The 7,601-nt window shown below is 37.8% G+C and overlaps 1 non-coding gene across 1 annotated transcript; it reads left to right on the top strand.

Moving 5' to 3' along the window:
• Positions 1-370: 370 nt before the first annotated feature.
• On the top strand, positions 371-476 carry LOC115026877 (U6 spliceosomal RNA). Its single transcript, XR_003834341.1, has one exon. It is a non-coding gene; the product is annotated as a U6 spliceosomal RNA (small nuclear RNA).
• Positions 477-7,601: the final 7,125 nt, after the last annotated feature.

Consider the following 7,601-nt stretch of genomic DNA (forward strand, 5'->3'; position numbering starts at 1 on the left):
TTTATAGTGACCCCAAATATTTGAACTAATCCTTAATGTTACATTTGACACGTTAAAAAACCTTAAAATAAACTATTGTTTTTCATGCTTGACCCTTCAACAATGACCTAAAAACTAACAGAAGGGAGATTTTTGGATTATTCTTGAAATAATTGCTTCAAGCAGTAAGCAGATATGAAGGAACAGTATTTAACAAGAAATAATTCAGAAGATTGGTAATGATTAATTTATTCTATAGTTGTAAACATCAGTTTACACACACAAGTTCCTTTACACATTTCATGAAAATAATATGTTTTGTGTGTATATGTACACTTTCTCCTTACTGCTTTACTGAAACAATTATAGTATGCAATATGAGATGAATGTTGTGTTATTTTGATAGCACATATACTAAAATTGGAACGATACAGAGAAGATTAGCATGGCCCCTGCACAAGGATGACATGCACATTTGTGAAGCGTTCCTCATTTACTTATACTATTGCTACTGTATTTTATTCTATTTAATTATGTACTCGCCACTTTACTTTCTTGTTCAACTTGTTGTAACAAGGTAAATTTCCACGTCGTGGGATTAATAAAGGATTTCTGATTCTGATTCTGATTCTCACTCCATTGACGTTTCAATAAATCCTTATATAAAGATTTTTAAGCATTAAGTTAAGCCAACCAGTTCTTAAACTAACTGTTGTTGATCTGAAATGAAGACAGATTCAGCAACTGCATGGCTTATTTCTTGAATGGTTTCAGAAACACATTTCGGTGAACAATTTTGTAACATAAGAGAAAGTTTTCAAACAAGCCGCCATTTTGGTTAGTTTGAAGTCGAGGAGCAGACCATGGAGCCAAAACTGTGCACACGCCCTCACTAGCCCTTTACGGGTGCGGTAAACATTTCCAGTGACATAGCTGTTACACTTTAAGATTGTGGGTAGTGTAGTACTCATCAATGACATCGTGAGTCAAACATGTTTTTCCTTAAACAAGGTTTAAATCATACAGAGTTGTGCCTTGAAAGAGCTTGTGAAGCTTGTGAAGTCTACCTTGGATGGTTACGACATTATGGCTAGTAAACTAAATATTCTATTCAGACAATGAATAGGATTTGCGCATCCAGAAACTCACTGTTGAGCTCTATTGTTGTTCACTTTCTTTTGTGTAAAGTAAGCATTGGCTTTAACTGAGATTGAAGGTATAGGCGTTTTTTATAAACCACCAGATTGAGAACAACAGTCCTGAACTTCTGTCATCTGACATCTCAAAGGTTATAATTCACAATATGTCAGTCAAGTCTATTAAAGAGTTTCACTGTTTCTAACCAAATCCTTTTGTGTTTTGTGGGCGTAATACACCACAGAGAACAGAAGCGGGCGTGCACTAACTGATCTCATTGTTAATAGATAATCTTATTAATAGGATTCATGAAGCTTATTAGTAATGCACCATACAATCTTATTCAGCCCAAGGTAAAAACCTACACCTGCAAAGATGTAGATCAAGATATGTGAGGTAGTAAACTAAAAATGTTTGCTCCTTCTAAGTGTGTCGGAAAGTAGGAGTGAGCTCAATGGGAAAGTCCTGAGACCCAGAAAAAAAAGATGGGTTGTAAGGAACATATCACAAAGATTTGTTTCTTAAAAATGAAGGTCACTCTTCTCTAGTGTCGTCTTGCACTTCCTGTTTTGTTTTGAAACGTTCCTTTCCCTCTCGTTCCAGGTCACTTAACTTCCTGCCTTTGTGTGTTTTCCCGCTTCTGTGATCGTCTGCCTCGCCCCTGATTGTTGTCACCTGTGTCCCCTTACCTCATATATAAATAGTCCTGTCTCCCCTTGTCTTGTGCCAGTTTGTCTTGTAAAACTAATCAAGTGTATGGTTGTTGTTAATGGATAATTTTGGATTAAAAGATCTTTTTTTGCAGGTTCCCTGGCTAATCTGCCTGTAACCTTCACTATGCAGGTTGGCAAATGAGGTTGAAAAGTTTGCTGCAGGTAGCCGCTCCAGTGGTGCTGTGGTTCCTTCAACATTAAAGACTTGACATTTGGCTCATTAAAAGCAGTCATGACTTGGCATGATATGATATTTCTTTGCTTTATTTTTTGGGTTTGATATTTGGAGATCAGCTTGAATAATTATATGCAGTTTTATGCAGATCCTATTGATTAGAATTCCAAACTGTGATTGTAATTATTCATGAATACTGCACATGTTGAAAGAATGTTAATCAAAAAATCATGTTACTATCAAAGGGAGAAATGAGGCTTAATGTTTGATATCTGACTAATTAAAGTGGAGCTTGGTTGCTGAGAAGAAGTGCGATAGTGCAACATTCAAAGGAGCCAAGTCAAACCGCAATACTTGTGGTTAAAACATCTGCATTTGTTTGTATACGGGTGCTATTTATAACTATTTATTTGATACGCTACGGTATATTTAAGGATTTATATTTGGTCAATTCTGGATTAATCTCTGTTGTGGAAAACACACTGTGGCCATGAACCTCATCCAAACAAGGGAGGGGAGTTCTGGATCTGTTATTGCATGTTTGCTGTGCCTGACCAAACGCATAAGAACTCACATAAATTCAAAATTGAATCGTAACACATGGCAGATGATGAACTTCACTTCCAAATCTAACTTCGGTAACAAATGATCGTTGTGTTGAATTCTAGACGAGAGCGGGACAACTTGACTTCCAGGACGTTGCCGCTGCATTTGGAAAGAGCTGGAACGCAGCCCCTTGAGACTCATATGAAACACGTTGAAGTTGAAACCGCAGAGTGGTAGAGCGGGTGAAGGGAAGACCAAATTTGGAGGTTGAGGAGTGTTTGTGTACATCTGTGTGAGTGTGTGTGTGTTACGCAGGCTGGGGAAAGCAATTGTATGTGTCTACATGTGTGTGCAAGTTTGTGTCTCAGTGCCTGTGTGTGTGTGTTTGAGATGGACATAGAGGGAGCAGACAGCATTCAGTGAGGCACAAGAGGTCACAGTTGTGAGGAGAGAAAGTGCATATTCAGCTTTTCCCAGGAAGGGGGATGAGTGCTTAGACAGTTGGAGTTAGAAGATGCAGGTGGTGCTGCTGAACGTGCTGGTAAGCAGCTAACCTGACAAGTCTAATCAGGTCTTATCTGGCTCTGCTACAATTTCATGCCTGTTTGAACCAAGTGGGCCATGTTCTTTAGATCTTTGCTGGAGGATTTTATCTGGGCATCTTAAAGCTGTGGAGAAAAAAAAAGGATTCTTCGGGGGTGATTGTAGTGTGTGCAAGAGATATCATTTCTACAATGATGACTCAATACCTTCTGAACACAGGACAGTATTTTAACCCTTGTGACTTATTTAAAAAAAAAGTTGCTCTGGTGTCATTAGACGGCTTAGAGTAGGGGTCTTCAACGTTTTTGATACTGAGAGCTACTTCAAGGGTACTGAATAATACGAAGGGCTACTTGTTTGATACAAACTTCCTGAATAACATAGTTGCACGGTTCACCTTTAATGATAATATTATCATTAATAATAATAATAATAATAATAATAATAATAATAATAATAATAATAAAGATTCATATATGTGAAGAGACTGTCTGATCACATGTTAATGTTAATTATTCCTCACAATAATTATTAACAATGGTTTACCATGGTAGGAAACACAGATATATTTAAACATGCAACATTATTTATTTATGTTCTCAATCTATTTCACCATTTGAAAGTCAGAGTTATCACATCTCTGATATTTTTGTAAATATCTTTATTGACAGTTTTGTATGAATGAGAACATTTGTAGCATTTTGTTCAAAATCACACCAGTTATATTTTAGTACAAAGTATCACTTCTGCAAAAACAATAAGGAAATCATTAACTGTCACATCTTTAAATCATATCCTGTTTGTACAAACCACTAACTTTGTAACATCAGAGAGAGAGGAGATCACATCGGAACCTTTCTTCTTGTCTTAGAACAGTGTTTTCAATAACCATCATTGCACCTTTCAAGACCTCTCCGTCCGAAAAGGCTTTCTTGTACTTTATTTAAAAGAAATGTGCAGCTCTAAATGAAGCTTCCGTTGCTTTGTGTGACTTGTTCACCGGACCCGTGAAAAGAGATGCTGCTGTCCAAAGCTGCCTTTAACTCTCGGCTTGTTCTGCCCGCAGTGCTGCAGGTGGGTAGTTAGCATGGAAGCTTTTGTGACGTTTTGTGACGTTTGTCATGTTTTGTGACAAGTGTCTCTCCACAATGTACCGCTTTGCCGTCGCCCCGCAAATGAGACATACACACTTTTCTTTCACTGTTGTAAAAAATATTTCTTCCTCCCAATCATTGTGAAAATAGTTAGTTTTCTTTCGCTTTTCTGCCATGTTTAGCGTAAAAAACGTACATAGCGCCCCATTGTAGTTGCTCCCACTAGCTTGTCTCAGCAAAAGGGGAAATGGATGGAAATGGAGATTGCAGGGTCATAGTTCATATATACATCAAATATTTTTCAGTCAACTTCAGTCCTGATTTTTACTACTAAATATTGAAAATAGGACATTATCAGTGCACATTATTTCTATTTAAAAAGGCTAATTTATAATGTACTTTTAATATTAAAAGGGGTAAACATTTGACTAAATCATTTACGATACAAAAATCCAGGGGGACACAGAATTTGAAATATAAACACTGCAGCGTAATCATAGATTTTCTCTATACATTTCTCTTCACTTTCTATCACTGGAAACATTTTCTGAGGATGTTTTTTTTTACTGTAGTGAGCAGTGGTTTAGCCAACTTTTGGACGTGTGAGTAAAAAACAGTCTAAATAGATCTGCTTCTTTGAAACAAAGAAAATAGAGTCTTTGGCTGTGGCCAGGATTGTAGAAATACTATGGACTTCAAGGACGGCAACATTTCATTCTGTTATTTTAGCAGCCTATGGTTAAAAAAACATTATTGGCAGAAACATCATTGTCACTACAAGGCCACAAGACAATTCTGTCAAAGTTGTGTGTCTGGGTTCATTTTGAACAAGACCAACTACCTGTATGTTATTTTAACGTTAAACAAGAGTTTTCACACGCAGATTACGGAACAATTGAACAGATTATAAAGGTAAAAAATAGACATATACAGTAAAGTAGAGCTACATTGTTACTTTGTCTCAACCATGAATGCATTATAAGAACTGGATACCGGATCCAAAGATGACGCCCATTCAGTCCAATGAGAATTGATTGCGGGTTAACTTCTGGGATATGTGGCCCAATGAATATGCTCAATAGTGTTTCTTATAGCTGGCTCCAGCCAGCAGTTCATTAAAAATGCTTTTGTAGGCTAAAAGAACGTTTTACAAATACAAAGTCTCAATGGATCAAAAATTCACAATCGAAAGAGTTGAACTTGTTTGCCGTTTGAGGTGTCCTGACAGTTTTAAAGATGTCACTTTTATAATGGTGGTCAATTGGGAAAATGCTTTTTGGGCCGCAGGAGGACTTTTTAATGCAATACCATGGGAGGCCACTGGAAAGAATTGGAAGCAAAACTGAGAGACAGCAGGGTATCCACTTCTTATATCCATGGTATCACACAGTCTGGCTCCGTGTCCAGATGCCCTCAGGCCTTTTGTGAAGAGCGGACTGAGTTGTAGACTGAATTGTGTTTTAAAAGACATTTTGACAAAGTTAAATTTCCTATATTAGTTAGTCCGTCTTTGTCTTCAGGAAGATTTTGTTTTCTGGGTTTAAGGTTTTCTGTTTGCTGTGTTTTCCCTCTTTGCCCATCTACACACTTGCTCCTAATCAGGCTCATTAGTCCTTCCATGCTCCCAGAGCTTTTTCCAGCCAATCATCTCCCAAAGCCTGTTCTCCTGCCTCTCACCTCCATCTCCTCACCTGAGCTTCTCCGCCCATCTATTCACCTGCCTTGCCTGCACTGACCTTAAATAAAACTTTATTTCTTCAAGTTCCTGTTGCCTGCAGTCTCTTGGTTTTGGCTCCACCTGATCCACTCTTCAAGACATGGCAGAATGGGTCTCAGATTCAGGATCAATGGAACCAATATTCCAAATGTTCTCTTCACTAGCAAGGATCAGAACTCAATAACCACTGCATGATAAACAGCCATGCTACTGATAGTCATCAATAAAAAAAAGAAATAGGCTGATGACAGATGACCTTATCAAATATCTCAAACTCTGTAACACCAGTAGAAATCCCCTTAAAGACCACTGAAATAACAATTTGAGCTGTTTCAACTTATCACATTTCTTTGGGCTGCAAGAATCATTGACCATAGCACAATGTGCAATTCTGTTGTATTTGTTTTTCAAACCAATTTAAACCTCCACATGACTATTTCTCGGAACAATATATATCTGCCTGTCCACATGCAAAGTCTGATTCCTGGTATAGTGAAGTCAATAAAGGGTCATAGCAAAACCAAAGCAGCCATCTGCATTGTGAGCTTAACTGAGTACTAAAAAGACATGAACGATGTGTTCTGCGTGATTGCTTTTTTTAAAACTTGATTTGACCACTTTGGATTATTGTTGTGGTATGCTTGATCATTTTTCAAGAGGAGCGTTCACATAAACTGACCCCGACAACATGAACTGGCTGACTTCAACTGTTTTGTTTTGTCTGACAAACAACATTCATATCTGGAGGTCAGCTTAATAAATATTAAACACATTTAAATACTCCCTGAACTTCAACAAACCAAACAGAGGATTCATTATTGCTTGTGCAACACCAGGCAAGAAAGTATTCTGTGCCTCTGATGAGTGCATAATTCTTCTTCTCATGTGTTTGCACTAACATTTCATGACCTTGCCTCCCCGTGTAATCTTCCAACAACCTTCTGACATCCTCGATAAAAAAGTTAATGTGGGAATGCATGTATGTGAACTCCAAGGCCTACATTCATTGCTGCCTGCTCCAAGTGGGACTCATAACCACACCTAAAACTATAACGCTGTAAATACAGCATTACTGAAGACCAAGTGGAATAGAGGTGCAAGTAACAGGTTCTTCTCAAATACAGCATTGGGCTCCTTCTTGGGAAAATATTTGAGCCATCTCGCAATATTTCATATGTCAAATAATGATGTGGATACAATGAAACTAAGAGCTCACAAGAGGACCATAGAAAAGGTGCACTGTGTTCTTGGCAACATTCTGATTTCAAAGCAAATACCTTTCTGTGCATATTTTGCCAAAATAAAATTATGGGGGAAAAAAAGAGAGATAATAAAGACTGCAGTACTTTTGCATTTTGAATCTGATTAATGGAATTGCTTCCACAGCTTGGTTTCTTAGCAGTAGGTGTAGCATCTCAAGATGGTGAGGTTGTGAATGGTACAGTTGCAGATACCGATCCCCCAGGAACAGTGCTTGGCTTGGTACATTTTGATGTAGTGGCCTCAGTCAGAATTGCAGGTCACATGACGCCCACTGGAAATAATATGGACACTACAAAGAAGATGTGTTGTATTCTATTAATCAGAGCGTTTAAACAACACCTTGATAGCTGTTCCCAGTATTTGCGTGACAACGAAGAGCAAATAAAATGGATAATTTTACTCAATGTGGACAGCAACTAATGGTTACAACCTAA

This window comes from Cottoperca gobio, chromosome 21 (assembly GCF_900634415.1).
Source record: "Cottoperca gobio chromosome 21, fCotGob3.1, whole genome shotgun sequence".
NCBI lineage: Eukaryota > Metazoa > Chordata > Actinopteri > Perciformes > Bovichtidae > Cottoperca > Cottoperca gobio.